Genomic DNA, 16042 nt, shown 5'->3' with positions numbered 1-16042 from the left:
GTTCTAACATACGTATACTTATAACCCCAGAAGGAGAGGAACATATGGGACAAAAGCAATATTTAAAGATATAATAACCAAGAGTTTTCCAAAGCTGATTCAAGACATCAGTTCATTGATTCAGACATTCAATTTATCTCAAAGCACACTAAATTTAAAGAAATCTGCACACAGATACCTCACAGTAAAACTGCAGAATCCGAGAGAAAGAGAGAATGAACAGCCAAAAAAAAAAGAAAAAGCCAAATTTTCTTTATACTGACTTCTTAACAGAAATAATGGAACTAAGGGAAAATGGATTAATATTTTCATTGTGCAGAGAGAAAATAACTACCAATGTTAAATTGCATATTCTGTGAAAATAAGAATGCAAGTAAAATAAAGACAATTTTATATAACTGAAAACAGAATTCATTAAAAGCAAGCTCTCACTAAGAAGAAAAATATATGCATATACATGCAAATAAATATATATATTAACATCTTCACATATATAGACATACATGTATTTGGATGAAAGATGGATAGATTAATTGATTTAATGTGTTCTAAGGTCTTTACATTGTATGGGAAAAGGACAAAATTACTAATTTAATTAATGTTAGACTTGGTAAGTCAAATGTGCATTTAATGATCTCTAGCATAACCATAAGAAAAGGTACAGTAATGTATAGATTCCAAATAAATAGTGAACAAAGCGGAATAATATAAACTAATAGATTCATATAAGGAAAAGAAGACACAAACAGAAAGAGAACAAAAAGAGGTGTAGAAAATAAGTAACACACACAAAAATAGTAATTACAAAGAGATTAGTAATTACATTAAATGTAATTGAACTAAAATCTTCAATGAAAAGACAAAGATTATAAGATTATAATAAAAAAGAACCCACATGCCTGCTTCTCACAAGAGATGCCTATAAAATATAAAGATACAGAATGGTTAGTTGAAAGTAAAAAGATGAAAATTTTAAATGCACTATGTAAAAAATCAATACTAAAACTGAAGTAGCTAAATTAATTCAAACTGAGTAAACTTAAGGGCAACAGGCATTAAAAGGAACAAAGTGAAACACATCTTTAGAATAAATGTCCAAATTACCAGTAGGATAAAATAATTCTAAATGTGTATGCAACAATACAATGGTTTCAAAATACATAAAACAAAACTGACATGACTACAAGAAGCAATTGGCAGGCCAGCCTGGTGGCTCAGGCGGTTAGAGCTCCATGCTCCTAACTCTGAAGGCTGCCGGTTCGATTCCTACATGGGCCAGTGGGCTCTCAACCACAAGGTTGCCAGTTCAATTCCTCAAGTACCACAAGGGATCATGGGCTATGCCCCCTGCAACTAAGATTGAACATGGCACCTTGAGCTGAGCTGCCGCTGAGCTCCCGAATGGCTCAGTTGGTTGGAGCGCGTCCTTTCAACCACAAGGTTGCCAGTTCGACTCCCACAAGGGATGGTGGGCTGCGCCCCCTGCAACTAGCAAGGGCAATTGGACCTGGAGCTGAGCTGCGCCCTCCACAACTAAGACTGAAAGGACAACTTGAATCTGAATGGCACCCTCCACAACTAAGATTGAAAGGACAACAACTTGACTTGGAAAACAGTCCTGGAAGTACACACTGTTCCCCAATAAAGTCCTGTTCCCCTTCCCCAATAAAATCTTTAAAAAAAAAAAAAAGAATACATCCACAAATTCTTAAAAAAAAAAAAAAGAAGCACTTGGCAAATCACAGTAGTAGTAGGAATTTTTAACTTCTCAAAACTTTCTCAATCACACAGAAAAGCTAGGGAAAACATAGTAAGGGTATAGAACATCAGAGCAATTAACAAATTTGACCTGATAAATACAGATGGAATGTTGCACCCCACAATCATAGAATGCGAATTCTTTTAAAAGATACTTGGAACATTTACAAAAACTGATCCAAGTAAATCTCAATGTTTTGAGATTGACCCAAGTAAATTACTGACCCAAGTAAATCTCAATCTCTAATTATTAGAATGATACAGAAAATGTCTGATCACAATAGAATTAAGAGAGAAATCAATAATATGTTTCCATGATGTTTGGAAATTAAGAAATATAATTCTTTAGAATCCAAGGAAAGAAGTACAAGGGAATTTAATTTTTTTTTAATTAATGACAGCTAAAATTCTACATATCAAAGTTATGAGAAGCAGCTAAATCTGTATTGAGAAATTTACAGCCTTACTTTTATACATGACAAAGGAATAGGATGGAAAAATGTATAAACTCTGCATCCATCTCAAGATGTTAGAAAAGGGGTAAAAACTTAGATAGAAAAGAAATAATAACATCAAAGACACAAATTAATGAAATAGACACCAACATACAATAGAAAGAATTGGCAAAGAGAGAAGTTGATTCTTTGAAAGGAACAATAAATTAATAAATCCCTAAGGAGAATTCAAGAAAATAAGAAATAAGAAAAATATTTTTTAAATCAATTTCAGAAAGAGAAAAGGAAACCCCAATATTCTAGAGATATTAAATATATATGTAAAATGTATTATGAAAATTATGCCAATAAATGTAAATTTACCAAAATGTAAATAGTCCTATAACTTTTAAAGAAATTGCATCCATAATTTGAAACATTTATACAAGGAAAACCAGCCCCAGGAGCCTCAAGAATGACTTCTACCAAACATTTAATATCAGCTCAACTAGAATACAAATATTAAGGATATTTTGGGAAAGAAAATTTATAGAATGTTTCAAAACTAATTTAGAAATATATTAAAATAACAAGGACACATTACTTCAGTAATAAAATGTTGGATTAACATTTGAAAACCAATCAATATAGTATGCCACATTAACAAAAGAAAAAAATACATAATCATCTCAATAGATACAGATAAAGCATGAGGTAAAATTCAATATTCATTTTCATGATTATAACTCTTAGCAAACTAGGAATAGAAAGAACCTTTTTAATGGAAGAAAGGATAATTACAGGAAACCTATAAAATTTAAACTTGCTTTCACTTAGTGGTGAAAGTTGAAAATTTTCTTTGTAAATAGGTTCAAGAAAAATATGTCTGCTATGAACATTTCTATCCAACCGTTTTTACTGCAGAATCCAGCAGAAATAGAAATATATGCAAGAAATAGAAGTATAAGAATTGGAAATTAATAAATTAATAAAATGCCATTATTGGCAGAGGACTTGATGATCTAAGTAGAAAATCCAAACCAAAATGCAGAAAAACTATTAGACTTAATTATTGATCAATATATAAAATTCAACTATATTCATATATCCTAGCAACAAAAAGCAGAAAATAAAAGATACTATTTATATTAGCACAAACTAAAACAAACTCTAAATATATGTTCTCTAGAAAAACATTGTTGAGAGAAATGTAAGAAATCTTATATAAATTGATAAGTAACATTTAATTGACCAAATGACTTAATATAAAAAAATCAATTTCTCCAAACTGAACTATAGGCTCGATGCAATCACAATTCAATGAATTTTTGTTTTTGTGGAATTTGACAAGCTGTTTCTATCACTTATATGAATATGTAAAAGATCAAGAATAGCCAAGACTACCTATTTTCAATTGTTTTGTGCTCTGAAAAATTTTTGAAGACCTTACAGAGTTTTAATTTACATGGATAACATATATTGATATTTACTATATTAGATGTTAAAACTGGGAACACATTAAAATATTTAAGATTAATTACTTTTAAAATAACAATGAATACATTATGTTTTAAAAGAACATGTTTTAACATAATAATACTATGTTTGTTCAAAACAAATAATTGGTAAAAACAGTGGCCCTGTTTTGCATATTTACTAACCTACACTGCTTTCTCATAACTTCTTCAGAAATAAATCTGTTTGTTTGAAGTATATGAAGAAAATCCAGCCTCACACATATATGTGTAGCTGGGATAATGTGTCCCTGGAAAGGATTCTGGGGACCTCATGGGCCTCAGACACACTTTGGGAAGCACTAGCCAAGACAATTTTAAAATGACAAGGGAGTGATGACCTGCTCTATTTGTTATAAAGTGGCAATTATGAAAACAGTGTGCTGTTGGCAGAAAAAGAAAATATACCAATGGAACAAAATAAAGATCCTAGAAATAGACATACAGATACATGGACTCTACATTGATAGATGACACAAGTGACACTATAGAACCATGGCAAAAGGATAGTCGTTTCAATAAATTATGCTAGGATAGTTGGATATCTATGTGAGAAGAAAATAAGACTTCTACCATACAGAAAAATTAATTCCACATGGATTTTTGAACCAAAATGATGAAGCTTTCAGAATAGAGAGGAATATTATAAAATCCTCAGGGAAGGAAAGGATTTTGTTTTTAACGAAACACTGAAAGCATTAACCATAAAGATAAAGACTGATATTTTTGACTGTGTTAAAATTAAATTCTTTTTCTCCAAGGGTATCAAGAGAGTTGAAAGAAAACTCATAGAATGGAGATGATGTTTGCAATTCATAGAATTAATAAAGGAGATATAAATGTAGAATGAAGATACCACACAGTATGATATTAGGTTGGTGCAAAAGTAATTGCGGTTTAAAAGGTTAAAAAAAAATTGCTAAAACCGTAATTACTTTTGCACCAACCTAATATATTCAAAAGGCTCACAGTCAGATGAAAAGTTGATCCTAATCATGAGAGAAATGCAAGTGAAAACCATAATGATAAAAACTCTAAACATCTACTAGAATATCTAAGATTGAAAGACTGACAATGTAAGTCTTTGGATGAGGAAAAATGGGTACTCTCACAAAGTCTGGCATGATCTACCAAAGCTGATGACTCACCCTCTATGACACAGCAATTTCCTTCCTATGTAGAGACTCAAACAAAATTCATTCACATGCACCAAGAGATAGATAAAAGAATGTTCACAGCAATCGCATTATTAATAGCCTAAGTGTCCATTCATAGTTGATTGGATAACTTAATTTTATTACATGAATTCAATAGAACACTATAACAGCAATAATGCATAGATAATAGTTATATGTAAAAACATGGATGACTCTTACAAACTAACATTGAGCAAAGGAGCCCTACACAAAAAGAACACTTATTAGGAAAATCCATTAATACTTCAAATTTTTCTTTACATATATTTTATACTAAAAGCATTTTTTTAAAAAAGGATAACATTATGCAGTAACATTTATAATCACATATGTACCAGAAGGCTTTCACGTACTTAATATGTTATAATCTCATTCATTCTTGGAAACCATCCCTATTTTATAGTCAGGCATAGAAAGGTTAAATAATGTACTACAAGTGACAAAACCAAAAATAAACAAAGTTCTGATTCCAGAGCATATAGAGTAGTCTGTCTTTCATGCATTACCTCATTTGATCTTAGAGACTTGCAAGAGAGGAACTATTATTTCTACCCTCTATGAGAAAAATGAGCCCTGAAGAAGTTAAATCATATGTGCAGGGTCACAGAGGTAGGAGTAGCCCACGCTTCTGCCAGCTATACTACACTGCCTCCATTTCATAGGAGAAACCAGTACCTTTTTTTATCTTTTACTATACACAAGTCCACTGAAATAAATTAACATCCTTGTTTATACAAACTTGGTGAACAAAACATGCTATACTGAGCCACATGACCTATTTGTCCCAGAATACAAAGTGATTCCCTGTTCCTCAAATAAGAATTGAGAAGAAACTTGTATTTGTTTCTGGCTTTCTTTCCATGGCAGCCTGTGACTAATGATTTCCCATTTCTGACACTGGACCCATGGGGCCTAAGCAGGACTAGTTTTGATAATTAAGAAAACAATTTGAAAGAAAAGTACAGAGTAGCTAACCAGGAAGAGAAATAGTCAATACTGCTCCTGGGATATAGGAGCTAATTCCTTGGGACAGAAACAGAACTATAGTTCCTTGTGTTTCTATCACAAACTGCAAATATGACATAGCAAGAAACGATATGCAGAGGATCAAAGAGGAAGTAGAGAAGGAGACAAGGCAGAGAGAAATAGAGGAAAAGAAAAGAGGTTGTAAAGAGACAGAAAGTAGGAAACAAATTAAAGCCAAAGAGAGAGAACAGAATTTCCATTCTTTGATGCACTGAATAATAAAATGGAGAAAGGAAGTAGGAAGCGAGGGATGGAGAGAACCGTCCACTCTAGAAAAAAAAAATTAAAATAGAGGAAGGGGTGATGACAGGAGCCTTCCTTCTGAATTCTGTCAATGTGCAGAATCAGATCACATTCTCAATGACTCCCAGCATTTAATCACCATTCTTTTCTAACTTTCTCAGCCTGAAATGAAAAATGCCATCCCACATTCAGCATGACGGTTACAATAAAATGACTTTCAGCAACTTGCCTTGCAATTTGGGTGAATGACAATTGGCTCACCCAGTAAAATAATGCAATGCCTGTTGGTGACCTAAAGGCTTAAAAGCACCATTCACTTGCTTCCCTGCCCTGAAAATAAATGGTTTGCCACCAAGTTTATTGTTTCAGAAGGACCTAACTACCACTATTTGAATCATTACTGTACATAGTAGATCTCATAATACTATCTTCCTTTGAGCTCCTTTAACTTCACTAACAATCTTTTAATGTGGTATATTGGCCTGAAAGGCATGTTCAATCTTAGCCATCAATTTCCTGCAGAATCCTGTTGAAAAAATTTTCTCCCATTATTGACATTTGTCTTGCTTACAAACTCCATCCTATGTCACTTGTAAATTGTATTCCCAAAAGGAAAAAAAAAATGAAATTCATATCCTACAGTTTTACAATATAACACAGGAAGCTTAGCTGTTTTCTAAAATTGTAACGGTAGAAATATCATCTCCTTGTCATATAAGGAGAAGATACTCCCAATCTTCTCCAAGGGAACCCGAACCCTAGCAATAGAGAAATAAAAATCCTTTAAAATACTAAGTTATGTTCTAAAACTTATAAGTGGTCTGAAATAGGAAGTGGATATTTTTGAAAAAATTACTGCCATGGATATCATAAACTGAAAATAACACTAAATGATATCTACGATGGTGATTATTTTGCAAGTGATTTCCTGCCTCTGCTTGACCTCCAAATTTTTCTGTATTATTTCTTCATAATTTAGAAAAACGTATTTATCCTTTGAGCTAAAACTGCACAAATGTTATTAATTAGGGGTCAGTTTAACTGACAGCCTACACTCTATCTGAAGTAAAGGGTCAGAAAAAATCACATCCAAATTAGTATCAAATGTAACTGCTAATAGAAAGCAAGAGAACTGGGTAACTTATAAGGTAGAAAGTCACCATCTCCAGAATTAGGAGTAATAGGACACCTAGCATTCTTTGTGTCCACCACAAGAAAAGGACTCATGTATATTTCCTATATCCAATTCCATTCAAGTAGAGAATGCGAAAAGGATCCCATTGGAGAGGAACTTAGTGGGCAGTTTGCAGGGTCCATTCACATAGGCATAGGCTCAGAGAGGGACATCTGTCTCTCTTTGTATTATCAGTGGCCAAATCAAGGGAGAAAGGAACAATGTTATTTTTGTGGGTTTATCATCTAGCTTTAAGAACAAATCAGACAGTCTGCGACAGCCAGAACCAGAATCAAGTCCATCAGTGCAATACACTAAAATAGTTTGTAATCAGAGGTGATTTTACCCACCAGGGGACATTCGGCAATGTCTGGAGTCTTCTTTGATTGTTACAACTGGAGGCTTCTACCGGAATCTAGTGGGTAGCAGCTGGGGATGCTGCTAAACATCCTACAATACACAGGACAGCCTCTATGACAAAGAATTATCTGGCCCAATATATCAATAGGACCAAAGCTGAGAAACCCTGGACTAGGGGAATATATACGTATATAAATAATAGGCAGCTTAAAGTTAAGTGCACAAAATATTAATTAAATTTAATGAGATTTGTTTAGAGGACAAAGGCACCTAGAACTAACTGGGCTGTAGTTCAATTCTCAATTTGTAGAATATTTCCATGTTAAGGTGTTCCTTAAACACATCATCATGTCACTTTAAGATTAAAACTATTGTCCTGATACAACACCAAAAACATGATCTATATAAAAAAATTGATATATTGGACTTCATTGAAATTAAAAGTTTTGCTCTTCAAAAGACACTGTTAAGAAAATGAAAAGACAACCCAAAAATTGGAAGAATATATTTGTAAAGCATATATCTTATAAAGGAGTTGTATCCAGAACACATAAAGAACTCTCAAAGTTCAGTGATAAGAAAAAAAATTTTTAACGTGCAAAAGATTTGAAAAGATAATTCACCAAAGAAGATATACAGATGTCAAATAAGATATCAACATCATTAGCAAAGAAGGAAATGCAAATTAAAATCATAATGAGATATCAATATACACCTTTTAGAATGTCTGCAATGACAAAGACTGACCAGTAAAGCATTGGAGAGGATGTGGAGCAAACGGATCGCCCATACATCGCTATTAATAATCACTTTCAAAAACATTTTGATGTATGTCTATACAAAGACTTAGACGTAACAAATACACATAGAATATTTATTTGTAAAAGCCCCAAAATGGAAACCACCCAAATGTCCATCAACAGGTAGATGGGAAAACAAATTGTAGTATATCCATGCAATGGAATACTACTCGGCAGTCAAAGGAGATGATGCACATATGATGAATGAATCTGAAAATAATTTTGCTGAGTAAAGAAAGCCAGACTGAAGAGTCCCTACTGTATGACTCCATTGATATAAAACCTCAAATAATGCAAGCAAATCTATAGTAACGGAAGCATCAGTAGTTACTGGGGAACCATGGAGCAAAGAGACACTTAGGAGGTGTTGGACAGAGGGATTACCAAGGGCCGGTAGGAAACTTTGGGGTTTATGGATATGTTTGCTATATCAATTGTGGTCAAGATTTTATGGATGCATACATATGTCAAAAATGAAAAAAAAAAACTGTTCACTTTAAATATGTGAAGGTTATTGTATATCAATTATGTCTCAAAGCAGTTTAAAAAATAAAAGATTTTCTACAAAAGCCACATCAAAGCTTTTATATTTTTAAGATTAAACCTAGAACTTTATTTGACCCCTCCTTAACTGCCAGATAGTAGCAAAATCCCTTGATCACCCAACAAGGCCAACGAGAGTGTTAAGTAAACCTCTAAAAGCACAGATTGAGGTAACTTAGATTTTTATATAACCAAATTGGACTTCTACAAAGAAGTTCATATGTTTGCATATTAAAATATCACTTGATCAGTCCTTAATGTGTGATTTTCAAAATGAAGCAATAAATAGTGACTGAAAACCAACAGAGCCATTATTCCAACCCTCAAGAACTCCCCAAAAGATTAGAAATAAAACCATCCATATATATGGTACCACACATCATGCCACATCTATAAAAACTCATACAATGAAAGAAAAATTAGAACAGAAAATGGGTTTCAGTAGAATTTTATGAGGTGAGTATTTCCATGGGTTTAGAAAATAAGTCTATATCAAGGAATTGATTCCTGATGAAATGTATTAATTCACTTCTTCAACATATATTTGTTGTGTGTCCACTCTGTGAAAGGTACTAATTAGATGCTAGAGATACAGCAGGGACTAGAACAGTTCTCATGGAGCCATGCTGCGTCAATTTTATATTCAAGTGGGAGCAGTGGGCAACATAAATTTAAAAGGCAAACTTTATATATGATATCAGATGGTGACAAAGGAGGAAAATGGAACAAAGAAAAGAAATGGCTGAGTGGGGAAGAGAAGGAAGAGGAGCTCACAATTTTAAATAAGGAATAGGGGTTCTCGTAAGTCCTCACTGAAAGGATAGCGTTTAAGCAAAGACTTGAAATAAATAAAAGAGTAATACATATAGCTCACTTGGAAAAAACACTTCAACTGAGAATAACCAGTGTCCTCTGAAGATGAGTTCAGACAGGTAAATGTTCAGATCACGCATGACCTTAGAAAGACCTGTCCTTTACTGTGATTAAAATAAAAGCCATTTAATGTTTTCAGCCCAGGAATGATGTGAGGTGGCTTAATTTTTTAAAAGATCATTCTAACTAATGAGTGAAGACCAGAGAAGGTAGAAGCAGGAATAAGTCAGGAGGCTATTTCGAAAATCTAGGCAAGTGATGACAGTTGTGGCAGACAGTCCTTGAGGTATCTCTCAATGACTCCAGCACGTGGTAATTTACACCTTTGTATAATCTCTTTTTTTGGCTGTGGAACCTATTGCTTCTAACCAATAGAACATGGCACTGGTGATGAAATGTCACCCCGGAACTAGATTACGTTATATGGCAAAGGTGATAGGAAGTCACTACTGTGATTACCTTACCATATATAAGGTATAACAATTAAGTTTGCAAACTTGATGCAACGATATTGCTAACCTTTTTTGACATCAGAGGGATTATTCATTATGAATTTGTACCAACTGGACAGTTAAATTAACCAAGTTACTATTTGGAAGTGCTGACAAGACTGCCTGAAAGTTAGATGACCTGAACTTTTTGCCAACAATTCATGGCTCTTGCATCACAACAATGCCCCAGTTCACATGGCACTGTTCATGAGGGAGATTTTAGCCAGTAAATAAATCACTGTATTGGAACACACTCCCTACTCACCTGATCTGGCTCCCAATGACTTCTTTCTCTACTCAAACAAAGATAAAGGGAATATTAAAAGGAAGATATTTTGATGACATTAAGGACATCAGGGTAATACGACGACAGCTCTGATGGCCACTCCAGAAAAAGAGTTCCAAAATTGCTTTCAAGGGTGGACTAGGTGCTGGCATTGGTGCATAGCTTCCCAAGGAAAGTACTTCGAAGGTGACTGTGGTGATATTCAGCAATGAGGAATGTAGTACTTTTTCCAGGATGAGTTTGTGAATTTAATTGTCAGACCTCGTAAACGTATATCAAGAGCTACATTAATTGAGTGCTTGTTATGGGTTCATCAGTTTCATCTGTGTTAATCTGACTATTAAGTGACAAGGTATAGAACTGAATACAGGTTGTAGGATCTCACATGGCTTCTTTTTCTCAGCCCACTGTCTGTGCCGGTGCTCCTTCCCTTTTACTCTGCATGTGTCAACTTAAATTAACTAATTTACACATTCACATTCTTCACTTTAGATAACTGTTAAAAAATATATTAAAAATAAAGTCACCCTGACACATGACAATTTTGCAGAAGCACTGGAAGTTCTTCCAAGTGTTGTTATGAGGTAAATCATATACTAAAATAATGCACTGTCAGGTACATACCTTCCTCGCTACTTGGATGGATTTAATAATGGAGTAGGTTCGCACCACCTCTAATTTACTGTTGGCATGAGATTTGACATTCGTCTGCATGAAATTATATCTCTAGAGGGAGTTTTCAATGGATAAAGTTAATTTCAGTCATTTTGAACTTTCAGCAAGTCTAGGAAATTTTTAGAAAAAGACCAACACTGTCAACCAATGAGTCAAGATTTTGAAAGCACATGAAAAGGCAGTTCACATAGTTTTGACACTAGAAAGAACACTCAGAGGTTAAATGTCTATCAAGTGTATTGCCAAAAAAAAAAAAAAAAAAAAAAGCAAACGTACAGATTTTATTTCTTTTCAATTAAACACATTTAAGAAGTTTGGTAAATCCAAAGATTTAGAAACATACTAAGACAAGTCAGTCAGATCACCACCAATGCTGTGACCATCCTTTGCATAGACAGGACCTCACACAGCTGTGGTCATGGACACCTCCACATTAAAATGAAAAACATTAGCCAAAAAGACTATGACTTTATTATCCCAATGTCTAAGCTTTGTAAATACCCAGTTCTTTCATTAAACTTTTCCACCTTTTCATCTAGACATTGTGCACTATGTATGGACAGATACAGATACATTTAAGCTTAAGGAGACCTAAGCAGACTAATACAGGCAAATACAGGCATACTTACATCCCATATCACTAATGTGAGGAAGGTACATAATTGCGTTCTCATAGCTAAAACAAAACAAAGTTTGCCCTTCCCAAACATGGCTTTTTATAGGAAATTGTACTCTATGACTTTGCTCATTCCACTTATGGGTTAGTATAGCTCATCCCTTATCAGGCCCTTATTAAGAAGAATAAAACTAATTTATTAAACTGTATTATGTGTTATAAATACTTATTTTCATTTAACATCCCCCAAAATCTTATAAGTTGGGGATTTTCATCCTGATTTTACAGATCACCACTAAGGTATAAAGATGAAAACTAACTTGTCCAGTAACTTCATTCATAAAGATGAAAACTAACTTTACCCTGTTCTGACTCCAAAGACAATGACCTTTTAATAACCAAGTATTTACATAACTTCAATGCTTAAAATAATATAGAAATACCATCTCCAAAAGGGAGGATGCCCGGGAAGTTGAGGTCCATGACATAATTCTTTGGTAATGCTGTTACCATTTAATGAGGGAGGACAAATATATTTTCTACATACAATTTACGACATCAGGCACCACCTTCCAAATTATGGAGAGCCCACTTTGCCTTTTGTTCTCACCTTCAATGTATTCTTATCAAGGGGAGATCTGAAGTTGTAGGGTGACATCAGAAACACGGCAGTATGAGGGGTCCCTCTTGATTTCTCCCCTTGAAGTTACAACTTGAACAGTTATAATTCAACAAAGAGCTCCCTGTGCACCACACAAACACGACTGAGAGATCCACACATTGAAACACCCAAAGGTGGGCCAACATTACTCTGAAATTTAAACCTAGTAAGGATAATACAAAATAATAAAACTACAGATCAATATCTCAGATGAATACAGACGCAAAAGTCCTAAACAAAAGACTAGCATATAGAATATAACAATACATTAAAAAGACTATATATCATGATCAAGTGGGGTTCATTCCAGGGGCGCAAGAATTGTTCAACATATGCAAATAGATCAATGTCATACACCACATAGACAAAATAAAGGATAGAAATCATATGATCATAGCAACAGATCCAGAAAAGACATTTGACAAGATACAACATCCATTGATGATTAAAACTCTTAATAAAATGGGTAATGAAGGAAATTACCTCAACATAATAAAGGGTTTATATGCCAAGCCCTTAGCTAATATCATAGTAAATGGTGAAAAACTGAAAGCTTTTCCTCTATGATTAGGAACAAGGCAAGGATGTCTCCTTTCACCACTGTTATTCAGCATAGTATTGGAAGTTTTAGCCAGAACAATCAGGCAAAAGAAAAAAATAAAAGGCATCCAAATTGGGAATGAAGAAGTCAAATTGTAATTTTTGGCCAATGACGTGATTCTTTATATAGAAAACTCTAAAGACTCCATCAAATAAACTATTAGAAACAATAGACAAATACAGTGAAGTTGCAGAATACAAAATCAAGGTACAAAAATCCATTGCGTTCCTATATACTAACAATGAAATTTCAGAAAGAGAAATGAAAAAATAAATTCCTTCTGCAAATACAACAAAAAGCCTTAAACACCTAGAATAAACTTGAAAAAGGATGTAAAGAACTTATACACTGAAAACTGTAAGACATTATTAAAAGAAATTGAAGAAAACACAAAGAAATTGGAAGATATTCCATGTTCATGGATTAGAAAAATTAACATAATTAAAATGGCCATATTACCCAAAGCAATATACAGATTTAATGCAATCCCCATCAAAATCCCAATGGCATTTTTTAAAGAAATAGACCAAAAAGTCATCAGATTTGTATGGAATTACAAAAGACCCAGAACAACCAAAGCAATCCTGAGAAAAAAGAACAAGGCTGGAGGTATCACACTCCCTGACTTCAATTTATACTACAAAGCAACAACAATCAAAACAGGATAGTATTGGCAGAAAAGCAGGCACACAGATTAATGGAATAGAATTGAGAACCCAGAAATAAACCCACAAATACATGGGAAGATAAATTTCAACAAAGGAGCCAAAAACATACAATGGAGAAAAGAAAGCCTCTTCAATAAATGGTGCTGGGAATATTGGAAAGCCATGTGCAAAAGAATGAAACTACAGTGTTGTCTGTCACCAGGTGCCAAAATTAACTCAAAAGGGATCAAAGGCCTAAGCAATAGATCGAAGACCTGAAATAATAAATTGCATAGAAAAAAAAGCATAGGTACTAATCTTATGGACCTTGGGTTCAGAGAAGATTTTATGAATTTGACCTCAAAGGCAAGGGAAATAAAAGCAAAAATAAATGAATGGGCCTATACCAAACTAAAAATTTTATGCACAGCAAAAGAAACCATCAATAAAACAAAGAGGCAACCAACTGAATGGGAGAAGATACTTGCAAACAACACCTCCAATAAGGAACTAATATCCAAAATACATAAAGAACTCACATAACAATAACAACAACAAAAACAATCCAATTAAAAAATGGGCAGAGGACCTGAAGAGACATTTCTCCCAAGAAGACAAATGACCAACAGATACATGAAAAAAAAAGCTCAACTTCACTAGTTACTGAGGAAATGCAAATTAAAACCACACTGAAATACTACCTCACACCTATTAGACTGGCTATTATGAACAAGACAAGCAATAATGAGTGTTGGAGAAGTTGTAGAGAAAAAGGAACACTCACACACTCTGGTGAGAATGTAAATTGGTTTAGCCACTATGGAGAACAGTATGGTGGTTCCTCAAAAAATTGAAAATAGAGATACGTTCATTAGATCACTCCTTTCTGTCGGTGGACGCCGCCGAGTAAGCATTGTTGAAGTCTCCCCTCCCCCGGTCATCCTGTCTAAGTCAGAGTCTCCCAAGGAGCCTGAACAGATGCAGAAGCTCTTTTTTGGAGGTTTGAGCTTTGAGACAATCGATGAGAGTCTGGAGAACAACAGGATACATTCACAGACTGTGTGGTGATGAGAGACCCAAACACCAGTGCTCCAGAGGCTTTGGGTTTGTCACGTTGTGCTATCATGGAGGAGGTGGATGCAGCCGTGAATACAAGGCCACACAGGTAGATGAAGAGTTGTGGGAACAGAGGGCTGTCTCAGGAGAAGACTCTCAAAGACCTGGTGCCCACTGCACTGTGGAAAAGATTTTTGTGGGTGGTATTAAAGAAGACTCTAAAGAACATCACCTAAGAGATGATTTTGAACAGTGGGAAAACGAAAGTGACTGAAATCATGACTGACCGAGGCGTGGCAAGGAGAGAGGCTCTGCTTTTCTCACCTTTGATGACCATGACTCTGTAGACAAGACTGTCATTCAGAAATACCACACTGTGAATGGCCACAACTGTGACATGAGGAAAGCCCTGTCTAAGCAAGACATGGCTAGTGCTTCATCCAGCCAAAGAGGTCGAAGTTGTTCTGGAAACTCGGTGGTGGTTGAAGAGGTGGTTTTGGTGGGAATGACAACTTTGGTCATGAAGGAAACGTCAGTGGTCGAGGTGGCTTTGGTCAGTCGTGATGGTGGAGGGTATGGTGGCAGTGGGGATGGCGATAATGGGTTTGGTAATGATGGAAGCAATTGTGGAGGTGGCGGAAGCTACAACGATTTTGGCAACTACAACAATCAGTCTTCAAATTTTGGACCCATGAAAGGAGGAGACTTTGGAGGCAGAAGCTCTGGCTCTTATGATGGTGAAGGCCAATACTTTGCCAAACCAAGGTGGCTATGGCGGTTCCAGTGGCAGGAGCAGCTATACTAGTGGCAGAAGGTTTTAATTACTGCCAGGAAACAAAGCTCAGCGGGAGAGGAGAGCCAGAGAAGTGACAGGGAAGATACAGGTTACAGAGATTTGTGAACTCAGCCAAGCAAAGTGGTGGCAGGGTCTAGCTGCTATAAAGGAGATACGTTTTAGACAATACTCATGTGTATGGGCAAAGAACTCAAGGACTGTATCTGTGACTAATTGTATAACAGGTTATTTTAGTTTCTGTTCTGTGGAAAGTATAAAGCACTTCAACAAAGGGTTTTAATGTAGTTTTTTT

At 34.8% G+C, this 16042-nt stretch overlaps 1 pseudogene; it reads left to right on the top strand.

Moving 5' to 3' along the window:
- LOC117032800 (heterogeneous nuclear ribonucleoprotein A1-like) overlaps positions 1 to 15829 on the top strand; it is a 37075-nt pseudogene extending 21246 nt beyond the window's left edge.
- Positions 15830 to 16042: the final 213 nt, after the last annotated feature.

The sequence above is a fragment of the Rhinolophus ferrumequinum genome, chromosome 13, assembly GCF_004115265.2.
Source record: "Rhinolophus ferrumequinum isolate MPI-CBG mRhiFer1 chromosome 13, mRhiFer1_v1.p, whole genome shotgun sequence".
Lineage (NCBI taxonomy): Eukaryota > Metazoa > Chordata > Mammalia > Chiroptera > Rhinolophidae > Rhinolophus > Rhinolophus ferrumequinum.
This window is presented reverse-complemented; position numbering and strand designations above follow the sequence as displayed.